This window comes from Mirounga angustirostris, unplaced genomic scaffold (assembly GCF_029215605.1).
Source record: "Mirounga angustirostris isolate CCGP_5_RB_7025 unplaced genomic scaffold, mMirAng1.0.hap1 SCAF_14, whole genome shotgun sequence".
Lineage (NCBI taxonomy): Eukaryota > Metazoa > Chordata > Mammalia > Carnivora > Phocidae > Mirounga > Mirounga angustirostris.
This window is the reverse complement of record NW_026991722.1, coordinates 73107504-73121938: the sequence shown is the minus strand read 5'-3', so window position 1 is coordinate 73121938 and position 14435 is coordinate 73107504. Positions and strand designations below refer to the sequence as shown.

General features: G+C 55.5%; 1 protein-coding gene across 10 annotated transcripts in view; it reads right to left on the bottom strand.

The window, feature by feature from the left end:
• PITPNM2 (phosphatidylinositol transfer protein membrane associated 2) overlaps positions 1-14435 on the bottom strand; it is a 131172-nt gene that overhangs the window by 92758 nt on the left and 23979 nt on the right. For 9 of the 10 annotated variants that reach the window (XM_064578255.1, XM_064578256.1, XM_045887774.3 and 6 more), the window contains exon 2: positions 8334-8440. The exons of the other annotated variant lie outside the window; for it this stretch is intronic. The gene's annotated coding sequence lies outside the window, so the exon portion shown is untranslated. The remainder of the gene's footprint in view (positions 1-8333; positions 8441-14435) is intronic. 10 annotated transcript variants of the gene reach the window in all.

The following is a 14435-nucleotide window of genomic DNA, read 5'->3' as shown; positions in this document are numbered from 1 at the left end:
TACTGTGTGCCCAGCACCTACTATGTGCCCAGCACCCACAGTCTAGGGAAAAATAATGATAACAGCTAACACAGACACAGCCCTTCCTGAGCACTGTACAGAAGTCACTGGTCTACTTCCCATGGCAACATGCAGTAGGTCCTAATACCATCCCCATCTTATAGATGGGGAAACTGAGTCTCAGAGAGGTGAAGGGACCTGCCCCATCTCCCAGCCGGGATCTGAACCCAGCACTTTAGCTCTGGAGTCTGCATTAACCACCACACTACCCGACTCTCCATGTCTCTCATTATTTTTTTTAAAAAAATGCTCTGTAAAATGGGACAGCCACTTTGGAAAAGTCTAGCAGTTCCTCAAAATGTTAGAGAAAGACAGAGTTACCCTAGAACCCAGTGACTCCACTCCTAGGTACATACTCAGGAGGAATGAAACAGAAGTCCGCACAAAAACCTGTACATAAACGTTCACAGTGGGATTATTCGTGATTGCAAAAAAAAAAAAAAAAGATTGTGGTGGGAAAAAAGGTAAATGTCCATCAACGGATGAGTGGATAAACAAAACCTATCCATACAATGGCTATTACTCGGCCAAAAGAACAGTGAGGCATGGACACCTGCCCCAACCTGCATGAGCCCTGCAATCATGATACAGCGTGAGAGAATCCAGTCACTAAAGGCCACACGGTGTCTGATCCCATGACACGAAATGTCCAGAGCAGGCGAATCCATAGGGACAGAAACCACACCAATGGCTGCCAGGGGTGTGGGAAGGGAGTGACAGCAAAGGGGTACGGGTTTCTTTTCAGAGTGACAAAAATGTTCTAAAATTTTCTGAGGGTTGCATAAGTCTGGGAAGATATGAAATATCATTGAATTGTACATTTTAAATGGGTGAGTTGTATGCCATATAAATTATATCCCAGGCAAGTTGCTAAAAAATCACCACGCTAGGCAAAAGCAGAGGAGTATAAGCCCAGGGCACTTGGGGAGACAGAATAGGGGGAGTCCCATCTGCCTGTGGGAGGGGCAGGCTGGGCAGCCCTGGTCACCACACAGTGGCATTCTGCCGGCTTGCCACTTCTCCAAGCCAGGCCTGTCCCCAGCTTCCTGTGTCAGACACAGGACTTAGGGGCCAGCACAGCATGGGCCATTCGGTAGGAGAGAGGACTCGGGCTGCCTCACCTGGGGCAAGTGCGTCCTCAAACACCCCCTTCAAACTCTGCCTCCGCAGCTCCAGAGTCCCCAGTTCCAGAAGCCTTTCCTGGCCTCAGAGACAGAAGGAACCATTCACTTGCAAGCCCCAAGCCCCACACAGATGTGGATCAGAGGGCTCTGCCAACGAGGGGCTCAGCCACGGTCCCCAGGCAGCCACAACCCCTGGGATCCGTGGCCAACTCTGATTGCTTGTGTCAGGCAAGGGATGTTCATTTAATGAGCACCTACTAAGTGCCAGGTGCCGTGTGAGGTGCTCTACTCTGGTTTTCTCATTTGCTCTCTTTCCTCTGGTCAGTCTCCAAATCTAGGCCATCTCTGCGAGATGCTTTAGTGGTTGAAGAAAACCTGGCCCTGACCTCAGATGTCCCCTTGAGGCAGGAGTGGAGCGTGGGACGGGCTGGCCCTGGGGCAACCCGTCATGTAAGAGCTGTCCCTCCTGCTGAGATGCCCTCTCCTCTCATCCTCACCTGCTCGGTTCCATTTTCATAAGCTTATTCACGGTAAAGCACTGGGGAGTGAGCGCGCGGTGTTTCCCAAGAGTATTTGGAACGTGAAGGAGGCTCAGCTCCGCTAGAGGGAAGAGGGGAGGCAAGGCTCTCCTTCCAAGCCCCTCGAAGCACAACTCGGATTTATGTTTACCTCTGACACACTGCACAGCTCAGGCATACAGAAGGTGCTTAATACATGTTGGTTAAATGATGGCCCAACCTCAGGCCGTGCCTCCCGTCTGGGAACCCACCTCCTAGAAAGCTGCTGGCTGAGAACAGACCAACAAACCCCCTTTCTTCGGGAAGACAGAGCCCAGAGGGGAGGCGTGAATCCTAAACCCCACCAGCTATGTGCGGGAACTGCACCGAACCCCACTTGCGCTAGAGGAGGGTCTGACCGTGAGAAGCACGGCAGGACTGTGGGGAGATCCCTGGCATACCATGTCAGGCTGCAGCGCACGGTAGGGAAGGACGGAACTCGGGAGCATGTGCCTGGGTTTCCTTGCCGTCCTCCCCCCTCCTCTGGCCTCCGAGGAAGACGCCAACCAAAGGACAGAAGCTGGCCAGACACCCAGCCCACGGGGCCTCGCGCCTCTCTTCAGCGTCCAGCCGGATCTCCCACCTCCGGGCACCGTGTTCTTGTTAGCCCTGCCCCACGGTCACCTGGGGTCCCAGGGCACTGACCAGAGCCCGGGGCAATGAGAACTGTTTCTGCAGACGGCCCGTAAATCAATCAGGGGAAGCAATTTCCAAGTTGTCATTCCTCACTGGTACATTCGTTGTGATGGGGACAGGGCAAGTGAAAAGGCGGGAGGGAAATTCAAACTGAATCTCCCCCCTTTGGCCTTAATAGATTCAGCTTCTCCAAAGGGAGCCAAAGCAAAATCTCTTTACCTTCCCCAGGCAACCTTCGCGCTAAGGAGTCTAAAGACGACACCCGGGGCGCTTGGGTGGCTCAATTAGGTTACGTGTCTGCCATAAGCTCAGGTCATGATCCCAGGGTCCTGGGATCGAGCCCTGCATCGGGCTCCTTGCTCAGCGGAGAGCCAGCTTTTCTCTCTCCCTCTGCTGCTCCCCCTGCTTGTGCTCACCCTCTGTCAAATAAATAAATAAAATCTTAAAAAAAAAAAAAAAAAAGACGATACCCAGATCATCCCATGCAGAGCTGGGAACTTGACAGGCCTTGCTCTGTATCGCGAAGGCTGCAAGTGACTTAGAGCTGGCCATTAGAGGAGGCTTGCAAACTAAAAAAAAAAAAAAAAAAAAAAATGTCAGCAGCCTGTTAGCTGCTCACAAAGAAGCACACAGCAGTCCCAGCGGTGAAGTGCAAGGTTGCCCCTCAGTGAGTATAATCAAGGTCAGGGTGCGGCTGGGTCCTCACTGTTTAAGCGAAACCTGTTTTAGGTGACAGCTGTAGGGCAGTGGGATCCCAGCCCCCGCCCACCCTCCTGATCCCCTTTGTTATAAGATGGATCAGGGACTTAACCAGACCCCCGCGGTGTGCGGACGGAGTCTGGCTTGGGTTCACTGGGGTATCTTGGAGGGTGCAGAGGCTGCTCAGTGCCTGACCTTGGATCTCCTGCATGTGGACAGCTCCCCACTGTCACAGGGGCATCTGGGTTCACTTGTCTGTCTCCCCTGAACTGTGAGCTCCTCGAGAGCAAGCACATCTTAGCTCTGGCCTGGCACTTGGTAGAAGCTCAAAAAAGGCTTCAATAAAATGCATGGGAGCGTTGGCTGATCTACCCCAGAGCTCAGATGTGGCCATCAAGACCCCTGCCCGACTGAGGTCAAAACACCAGCCCAGAGAACGCAGTGGAAGGCCCAGTGTGCCCAGAACTGTCCGCTGACGAAGTCCCGAATTTCTGCTCGCCAGTGGAGTCTGCCATGACCCCATGCTCAGCTGCAGTGTCTGGGGCCAGTCCTTCTTCCCTGAGCCCTCAAATCCCTGCACATCCCCCACCCAGAGCCGTCCGGCAGATCAGCTACAAAACCACTGGTCGTGGGGCCGGACGCCCGAGTCTTGGCTCTGCCGCAACCAGATTGCCGTGTGACTTTGGGCAATAACTTCCTTTACTGGGGCTCAGTTTCCTCACAGGTTAAGTGAAAAGGCTGACCTCCTGAGTCCTTCCAAGTCTGTGAGAGCCTGTTCTCTACAAGCCCACACAACAGGGATCGCCTGATTCCTCAGCGATCCCTTTAGGCTCTACCTTTAAGACATGCCTGGAAACCACCTCCCTCACCACGTCCACCGCCGCCAGGCTGGCCCAGCGTCCACCACCTCAGGCCCTGACAACGGTCTCCCCGTTGGTCTCTCCGCTTCCTCCCTCCACCCCACCCAGTCCATTCTCAGCACCCTAGCCAGAAACCCTCCTTCTAAAGCTCAGTGGGATCCTGGCTCTCCTATGCTCGAACTCCTCGGTACCACCACATCCTGCTCGGGGTCAGAGTCAAAGTCTCAATAAGACTCGCATGGCCCCGCGGGATGTGGGCTTTCATTACTTCTCCAACCCCTTTCTTGTGCTACCTGTCCCCTCCCTCCTTCCCTCCAGTTTCTAGGACATCCTGGACAAGCTCCTGCCACAGGGCCTTTGCACAGGCTGTCGCCCGCCTGGATGCTCCTCCTCGAGATAAGCTCCTGGCTCTCTCCTTCACGTCCTTCAGGCCTTTGCTTAACTGTCCCAACTTGAGAGGCCTTCTTATTTATTTATTTAGCATTAATCCCCATCTGACAGTCTTTGTTTATTGTGTGTCTTCCCACACTAGAGTGTATGCCCAGGAGGGCCAAGATTTTATATGTTGTATCATTCCTTTATACCCAGCTCCCAGAATAGTGGGTACTGGCTAAATACTGAATGAATACATTGACTACAATATATTGAATGGATACATTTTGATCATCTGCAGGTTGGACCATGCTGCTAAAGTGAACAGTCTGGGGCCATACAACCTCCAGCTTGATTGAATGGCATCATCTCAGGAGTCCTTCTGAGAATCCCAAGCTCTGGACACTGTCTCCAGGAATCAAAGTGATTTCTCTAGGCAGGTTTGCAGCTCAGGACATGTGTGGAGGAACAAAGCAAGGAAATGAGCCAGAGAACACTGACTGGACCTGGTCCCAGGAAGTCTGAGGGTCAGTTCATAAGCAAATGCTTCCAGGTGCCTCCTTGTAGGGCAAGATGAGGTTACAAACATGGCCTCGGTGAGGGCACTGGACACCGTCCATGGGGAAGTACAAAAGACTCCAGCAGTGGGCTCGTCCTCAGAACAGAGGGAAGGCCGAGATGGGGAAACGGGGAGCAGGATGCAGCCGGAAGGGGGGCTGCCAGTGCCGAGGGCCTGTGGGCAGAGCTCCAGGGGAGCCCCAGCCGGGACAGGGTGGGTGAGACGGAGCCATTGGCCTCACGCGGCCTCAAGGAGGCGGAGGCGGCTTCTCGCCCTGGCCCTGCCGATCCCGGATCCCGGAGTGCGTGAGCGGAGCACACTCAAGCCCGGCTCTCTGAGAGCCCTGGTATCCTGTGCGAACCTCAACAGGTGACAGGGAGCAGGGACCAGAAACAAAGCTGGAGGAATGCACTGTTCCTGCTGGCTGAGAATAAAGTACACTCTCAGGAAGTGCAGCACCTAAGTCAACAGGCAAAGCCCGGGACTGGGCACGGAGAGGCCCCTGAGATGCGGCAGAACAGAGAGGCGGGACAGCCAGGGGCCGGCAGGGCATTCTGCACGCAGGCAGGGGTGGGGTGGCCGGCCCAGGTCCTGGGCAGCGTGGGCTGTGTTTCAAGGCGCCGCACGAGAAAAAGAAACATGGCTGCGGGAAGTCGTGGGGGCACAGGTGGGGGACTCAGATCCCGCCCAGCTCTCTCCCAGACACGGCAGGGGAACAGCAAAGGAAGGCAGGAAGCGGGCAGCATCTCTGCTGTAGGACACGACGCAGTGTCTGGGAGTCCTGCCTCCTGACCGTGAGCTCCCGCCCCTCCGTGCTCATGGGTGCAGCCTCCCACTCCGGCTAAGCCATCCAACATGCCAATCATCGCAGGCCGGAACCCCGAGCCGCTAACTCTCCCGTCTGCAGCTGGGGTGCCTGCAGGCAGGGTTAAGCTTCTGCAGGTGAAGGAGAGAAGCCCCCGCCCTGCCATGGGCCTCCAGCCTGGGCCGAGGGGAGGCTGGGAGGTCAGCCTGCACGGCGGGGACGGAAGTGTGTCAGTGCTGCTGTGGGCTGAGGTCCTGTCGGAGGCATCGGCTCTCTTCCTCCGCAGGAGGAGATAGTGACCTTGCTGAGACCTCACAGAGACAATGGCAGGAAGCACTCCTCCCTGCGAGAGCTGGGGGAGTCAGGGAGGAAGTGATGACCCAGAGCCGGGGCCTGCAGACCCTCCCCACAGAGGGGGCCGTCAAATGCTAGAAGCTCTGAGCCCCAGCTCAGAACGGCAAACATCTTCACCTTCCACCCGGGTTGGGTGGGTGCCTGAGGGCAGATGCTCTCCCCGGCGGGGACCCCCTCTTTCAGGCAGACCCTCTCTGCAGACGGCCCTGCGTCCAGGCCGAGCAGATGCAGAACACAGCCAGACTGAGCTGAGGCACTCCAGCTGACCCCTGCCCTGCGCCCACCCCACCCCCACCTCCTGGAAGGAAGGGCTCCTGTTCCTTTGGAGCAAGGAGCTCCTCTAAAAATAGATCCTGCTCCTTAAGCCCTTTCAGAGATGAGGAAGAGACTTCACATTCTCAGCCGCGGGGAAGGCCTGCCTCTCCCCAACCCTCCTAACGCATGCCAGCCGGGGCCCAGTGGTCCGGAGGCCTGTCATGGCCACAAACTCCCACGGGGAGCTCAGAGGCGTGTAGGGGCAACCATGATCTTCCCCTCTGCCAACGCAGAGGTGAGACCGTGGGGCGAGTTTCTGGCAACACCAGGGTATAACGTCACGCGGGCGGGACTCCTGCCTCTTCTGTTCCCAGCTTCGTGCCTGGAACCCCAACATGGCACCTGGTCTATCCTGGGGACACAGTAAATGTTCGCGGGATAAATGAGTAAAGCAGAGGAATTCCAGAGCACACTTGGGGCTAAGTGGGGGCCCCCAGATAAGATGGACACAAGGCCACCATCTCTAAAACCCCGTAACTGGGGGATGCAGTTGTTCGGAAGGAAAAGAACTGCCTTCCGGTGGAAAAGGAAACAGGAAGCAAAGTTGCTGTTGTCAGAGCTCAGGCCTCCGGGACAGAGGAGTGCTCACCAGGGCCCCAAGGCCAGGGCGACCTCCTGCGCCCTGCGGTCCCCAGCCAGCCCTCCGCCACAGCCACCCCAGCACTGAGGCTCTGAGACTCTCGGAGAGTGAATTAAAACAAGACAACAAAACAAAAATACAACAGAGCACTCTCTCTTCTTAGCACTTGGAGGCCTTTTTACAGCAACTGAAAAGAATGAGCAATTACAGAGAAAACAGCCCGTGGTGCCAACATGGAAACACAGGAGTGAGGGGGGCACTCGGCGGAGGCCTCGTCTGCTGTGCCCTGTTCCCCAGAAAGGACGGGAGGCCCAGGGGCGGAAAGGGGCTTACCTGGAGCCCCAAGCAAGGAAGGGCGGAGCCTGGGCCTCATCCTTTGGAGAAGCCGGGGCCATATTTGGAAAACCATACCATGTGCTCCAGGGTCTAGACTTGGGGTCCAATCCCAAGCCCACCCCTGACTAGCTGTGTGACCTTGGGCCAGACACTTGCCACCTCTAAGCCTCAGCTTCCTTGTGTAAAATGGGATCCTAATGGATCCGTGTGCTTACAGAGTCAGTGTGTTCGCACTGTGTCCAGGGAGGAGCACCAGTGTCACCCCCCGGCCTCTTCACCCCGAACATCCATCCTCCTTGTCCCCAAAGTTCAGACTGGCTGATGAGCGTCCAGGGAGAGGGGTGTGTTGGAGTTTAGAACAAGAGAAGGCAACACCACTTTCTCTGCTCTACCCACCAAAGGCCTCGGCATGACAAGAAGGGGACGGGGCGAGGCCTGTGTCAGAGACTTGGGGACAGGAAATGGGATGAGATGGACAAGAAGCCCAGGGGTACCCAGGGCAGGAGAGAAAGGCTAAGCACTGGGATCCCGCCTAGGCCACCGCTAACTCTGCGGAGGACCTCAGACATGCCATGCCCCCCCCCATGCCCCCCCCAACCCCGCCCAGCCACTCAGTTTCTCATCCAGGGAAATGCTTACATGAAAACACACGCACATTTTGGTCCGTGTCACTGACTACGGCTTGTGGGAAATGCGGCAAGGCAGCGCCCAAGCCCCTGCCCACTGCCAAGGCTTAGGAACTCTGAAACTCCTGTCCTGCCCTGTTTACTGAGAGTGGGGATCCCAGGCTGGGCCAAGGGCTCCAAGAGAAGAGAAGAGAGGTCCCTCAGGGCATACTGTACAGCAGAGACTCACAAGGGCCATCCAAACGGGTTGTATCGTATCTGGGATCTTAAAGAACCACGGAAAGAACATCAGTCCTACCTACTTAGTGAAGAGCAATCGATATTTGCAAGAAGGAGGATCGATTAATACAATCTACCCCATTAATCAGATAAAGTCAGATGTTTAAGGAAGAGGAAACAGCAAGAGAGCCCCTGCACCCCCAAACTCCAAAGCTAGTGGGCGGTCCTTACCAGTGGGTCCGTGTGAGAAGGCTCCCTCGATGTCCTGCCACAGGAGGAGGGACGACTCGCTAGGCACACAGAAGGGTGTTGGGGACCAGGACACACGTGTCAGCATCCTGCAGGGAGAAGCCAGTGGGGAAGAAGGTGAGACACCAGCTGCTCTGGTCACTCAGGGCAACCCAGCTGGGAAATCGACAGGGCCTGGCCTCATCCTGAGCAACGCCAGAGACAGGAAACCTAGCTATGCCGAGGGGAGAGGACAGGGGGTGCTGGGCTGAAGGAGTCTGCACTCGACAAACGGACCCGTCCAGGATGCGGTCCCAGAGACTGATGCACTCGACACTGCCCAGGGCTCCCTGTGCTTCAGAAGAGAACCAGGACCCACACCACCAGCACACAGGAGCTTTCTCAGCACTGAAGCCCAGCTCGGCCTCAACCCTGAGATTTTTCACCTATCAACCTCTGGGACTGCAGGACCCCAGGCTGCAGAGGGAAGGCAAACAGAAGAGAAGTAGGGAACGGCAGCCTAGAGCTCTTGGCCACCAGCCGGGAGCATCCTGGTGCCCGGGGCGGGGTCAGGAGCAGCGTCACGGGGTGATGCAGACAACTCTCTCCTTCCCATCAAGTCCCTGCAGTTGGGCGGTGTGTAACTGGAGACCCACCTCCGCCAGATATCCAGAGGCCAGAGATGAACACGCACAACATGATGGAAAAGGTGGAGAAATGGATTTCTGGGGAGTCCTGGGTGCAATCAGCCTCCAAGACATCAGAAAATTCACAAGCACCACTAAAGCCGCCACCCAACCCGGGGCTCCCACCATGGCCCACACTTGCAACTCAACACATGCTTGTTTGTCTGACGCACTTGCCAGACCTCATACGGGGCCCAGGTAGCGGGCAGCGGCCAGGGAGGCTTTCCCCTGACTGTGACCAGAAGGCAGCCCCCCCACCAACCCGCCGCAACTGCAGGCTGTAGAAGTCATGGTTCTTTAGGAACCAATCCTCAGCTCCAGAGAGACCCCCGCCAAGAGCTGAGGCCAGGCCCCAGCGGCTCCAGGGACACCAGCCTAGGCCTGCAGGGTCTGGACAGGGGCACAGGCAAAGTGAGGGGCATTCCTGGAGGTTCGGGACAGCAGAAGTGATCAAGTGCCAAATGAGGGCACAGGCAGTAAGAGTTCAGAGGAGGGAGAGAATCTAACTGGGGATGGCACAGCAGTGGGAGGTGTGGCTGCGAGCAGGGGAGACCAGCTTTTCACACGCCCACCCTCTGCAGTGCAGGCCCACACTCCCGGAGGAGCCACGGCCAATTCTGCAAAGTGCTCTTCAGGCCGGGCCTGCAGGAGTTGAGGCTCCGTCTTGGCCGTGCGCCTGCCCCTCCTGTCCACAGCCACACTCCCATATACACGCTTGGACCCGCAACGCACAAAATGTCTCAGGGGTCCCAGGTCCCCCGCCCCCGGCTGGGCATGCAGGGGAGGGGGAGAAGGGGGGAGCTCCAGCTTCTCTCCTCTACGTTCCACCGAATTCCACAGCTCACTGCATGCACACACGCCCTGGCTCCCTGTGGTTTCTCCGTTCTGTTTCTTCGCTTCCACCACAAAACCTCTAAACCCAGTGTGAGGTCAGTGTAAGTCTCCACTGCCCCCATCTCCACAACCCCCCCCCCGCCCCCCCCCCCCGGCTTTTCAGAGGTAAGGAAACCTGCGGGGAGGGAAGGGCCTTTGCCATGGTAACACACCAGTCAGTGGCAAGCCGGATTCTGAAGGCCGGCCCCCCTCCACTCCACCAGGACGCCTCTGGTGGGTGAGAAGGTCAACTGTGACTCAACCCAGCAGAATGAGATCTGCGGGGGCTGCGAGAGAAAAACGCGCACTCCTTACAGAGAGGTGCACCGTGGGGAAATCATTTTTCTGACAAAAAAAGCATTTAAAGTCCAAAAAGTGAATGCAGGATCTGCTTAAGGAGTGAGTCGGCGCCTCGGGGAACCTCTAGGGGAGGTGGGAGGGGAGGGGGGCACAAATCATCACTGGAATGAAATCGGAAGATATTGCCAGGTTTCCTCCATGACCCCTCACAAGAAAAGTAAAAAGTCCACCAGCCCATCCCTTAGGGAAGATGAGAAATCACAATAAAACACAAGCCGTTGCTGAGAACTGTTGCATGCACCTTCCATGCACACCTGTCGTTGTTGTGGTCTGGGGGCGGGGGCGGGGTACGGAAACCAAATAAGACGTGGTGGTGTATTTGTTGCTGATGATCAGGAACAGAAAGAAAACATGTTACGCCTTTAAGTTTTTCTCCCCAGTTTTATTGAGATATAATTGACAATCCAGTGATATATTTAAAGTGAATGAGACAGGATGTTTGACACACCAGGGAGGGTTCCCACCATAGAGTTAATTAACATCCATCACCTCATAGAGCTACGTCTTTTTGGGAGGGGGGAGGGGGAGAACACTTAAGTTCTATCCTCTTAGTGAATTTCAATTATACAATACAGTATCATCAACCATACTCATCCTGTTACACGTTAGGTCCTCTCCTTGACGTTTCAAAAGCTAAATCTTCATTACGCCTCCTGAATGATTTGGAAAATGGCCGGGGGAGGGGGTGTGTGTGGGAAAAAAAAAATGAATAAAACCCACCTTTTGGAGGAGTCAGAAGGGCTTCCCTGAAAATTTCTCGGATCCCTCACTGATTTCAGTTAGTGGACACGAATTAGTAAGTGAATCTGTTTCTCTATACAACTTCTATTAATAGGATATCGGTCTCTTCTCATCCCCACTAAATAAATGTCAAACAAACACTTAAAGAATACTGGTTTGATGGGGTGCCAAGCTACTAGCTTGCCCAGACGTCTGTATGTCTCGGGCATAAGTTCCAAACGAGTGGGTGGTGTAACTGAAGTTAAACACCGTGGTTTCCATCCCCCGTTGACATGGAGACCGGGAGGCAGAGGAGCGTGCACAGACGGACAGATGCGGAGGGTGGGGGGTACCACGGCCCACCACGTGGGCTGCTGGCCCAGGCCGGGCCGCCACAGCCTTTCCTTCCTTCCTGACGCACGGCTCCTCGTTATTGAGATACAGTCTGCAGGCCATACGTTCACCCTTTTAAAGTGTACAATTCGGCGCATTTAGCGCATTCCCAAAGCTGCACGGCCAGCCGTGCTCTCTAGTTCCAGAACACTTCTTTCAACCCCGAAGAGAGACCCATACCTTTTACCACGCACTCTCGGTCCCCGCTCGCCAGACCCTGGACAACGCCAACCTGCTTCTGTCTCTATAGATTTGCCTGTTCTGGGCGTTCCATACAAATGGGCATGTAACACGTGGCCTTCTGTGTGTCTGAGCATCGTGTTTTCCAGGGTCATCCGTGCTGTAGCAGGGGTCAGCGCTTCCTTCCTTCTTATGGCCGGGTCATAGTCTACTGGAAGAACATCCCATGTTCTGTTTATCCATCCACTGGAGTTGCTTCCACTGTGGGGCTATTGTGAACAGAGACCTTCAAAGTTGAGAGCCCTCAAGTGAGGAAGGAAGCATTAACAGGGCCATCAGAAAGCTGTTAGGAGCAATTTTCCTCCCAGGGGCAAAAGGCAAAGCAGAGGCCGAGGAAGAAACCCGGGCCTGGGAAGGCAGACCAGGGAAGAGAAACTGAACAATACCTCCTTGGGCGTGCAAAAGTTCACGGGGGAGAAAACCAGCGCGTGCGCGCACACGCACACACACTCACAACAAAAAGGAGAAATTCTTAGCCTGCAGCAGTTGGTAGCATTATGTAAAATTCCAAGCCCACAAAAATATCATTTGGATGATAAAAAGTTAAATTTAGCTAAGTACAGAGTGACTAATACTATGAGGGACAGGCGGCACCCCCAGTTGCCTGGAGCTGATACAGCTGGCTTCTAGAAACTTTTGACAAGTAACCAGGGCCTGGTGCGGCACAGAATAACAGATTATATAATAGGGGGCACAGCCACTAGCGATACAGAATAGACCGTGAGCGCGGCAGCCTCTGGGAGGGAGGGGACAGCCCTGCTCTGGCTTGAGCTTCTCCAGCAGAACCTCGCCTCCGGAAGCCCGGGCCGCAGGCATCTGGGCATCCAGAGGCATCCGAGAGGGGAGCCAGGCCTTGGAGGGTGTGTGCGAGCGGGCCCACCGGCCTCTCTGCAGAGATCTTTTCCCAGAGTGGTTGTGGCAGGTGGTTACCGTGGCGGACCCAATGAGCCGCGGCCTCGCGCAGTCCCGGCCCTCTGAATCTAGTCTGGCCCCAAGCCCCGTTCTAACCGACAGAACGGGCTGGAAGTAGCCCTGGGCCAGGTTCGGGCCCCAGCCTTGAGGAAGGCCTGGCCAAGAACTGAGGGCAGAGAGACTCAAACAGATATTTGCACACCTCTGTTCAGAGCAGCAACCGTTCACGAAAGGAAAAGGTGGACAGCACTCAAGTGTCCATCCACGGATGAATGGATAAACAAAACGTGGTCCGTCCACAGTGGAGTATTGCTCAGTCTTAAAAAGGAAGACCATTGGGGCGCCTGGGTGGCTCAGTTGGTTAAGCGACTGCCTTCGGCTCAGGTCATGATCCTGGAGTCCCGGGATCGAGTCCCGCATCGGGCTCCCTGCTCGGCAGGGAGCCTGCTTCTCCCTCTGACCCTCCCCCTTCTCATGTGCTCTCTGTCTCTCTCATTCTCTCTGTCTCAAATAAATAAATAAAATCTTTAAAAAAAAAAAAAAAGGAAGACCATTGTGGATGAGCCCGGAGGACACAAGCCAGTCACAAGTGAACAAATACCGCATGGTTCCACCCACCTGAGGTACCCCGAGGAGTCTCGTTCACAGGGACAGAAAGTAGAAGGGTAGGCGCCAGGGGCTGGGGAGGGAGGGAGAGTTGTTGTGCAATAGGGACAGAGCCTCAGCCTTGCAAGATGACAGAGTTCTGGAGGTGGGAGGGTGGTGAAGGCCGCACAACAGAGGGAATACACCTAATGCCACTGAAATGGACACTTGGAAATGGCTAACATGGTAAGTTTTATATTGTGTGTATTTTACTACAATAAAAAATCAGATTGAAAAAAGGAGGCGGAGGAGGAGGCCTGCATGCTTCTGTGTTTGTGTGCTGGGGGGAAGCAGCCACCATGGAGGAAGCCCAACTCTTGGGAGATCCCCGAGCTGTGAGAAGCCCAAGCCAGCCCCGGGAAGAGGGGATGAAGAGGGGAACCACCGTCCCAGCCAAGAGCTCCAGCTGATAGAGCCCAGTGCCAACCCCGACTTACAAGCCATGGGAGTGGGGCCATCTTGGAAATGGATCTTCCGCCCCCAGGCAAGCTGTCCCAGCTGACATCAGCGGAGCAGAGATGAGCTGTCCCTACCAAGCCCTGCCCAAATTGCCATGGTGTGAGCAAATAAAATGGTTGATGTTTTAAGCCACTAAGTTGGAGAGCACTCTGTTGCAGCGATGGATGACTGACACAGCGGTCAGGATCTCCAATGGCTTTGGGGGAAATGTCTGTTCCTAATGTGAGACCGATGCAGGTCTTTCACGTGCTCACAGGTGAGTCACAAAGACAAGGCCTGAATAAGTCCCAGGAGGAGACCCTTTTCTACTCCCGAATCCCAACAGAACACGTGCTGAAATCCAACAGTTGCTGTGCAGGCCGGGGGTCTCTCCAACCATCCGTCGCAGCAGCCAGGCCTTCTGCTCACTGACTCGACAGTCCTGTCCAGGGCAGAGATGTGTACGCTAAGCAGGCAGATGCTCCCTGTTGGGGGGGGGGCGGGGGGGCGGGCAGGGGATGACCCCAGGGATGGGGCTGAGACCAGAGTTCTCGCTGGGCTGGCTCTGGGTGGGTCAGTTCCCTCCTCTGGGATCCATTTCTCCATGTGTCCAGTGAGGAGGCTGACCTCTACGGGGCCTCTCCATTCAGCCCCAACATTCTGCAACCTTCTAGTTTCGGCAGAAGGGAGTGCGGGAATGTAATCCAGAACACTAAACACAGGCCAGATGACCGGTGCCAGGATTTACCAGGCGGGCACCCACACTCCTCCAGCTCTGCTTCCTGAGAACCCCACTCTCGTCTCTGTGCCCATCACAGACCGTTCCTTCCACAGTGCT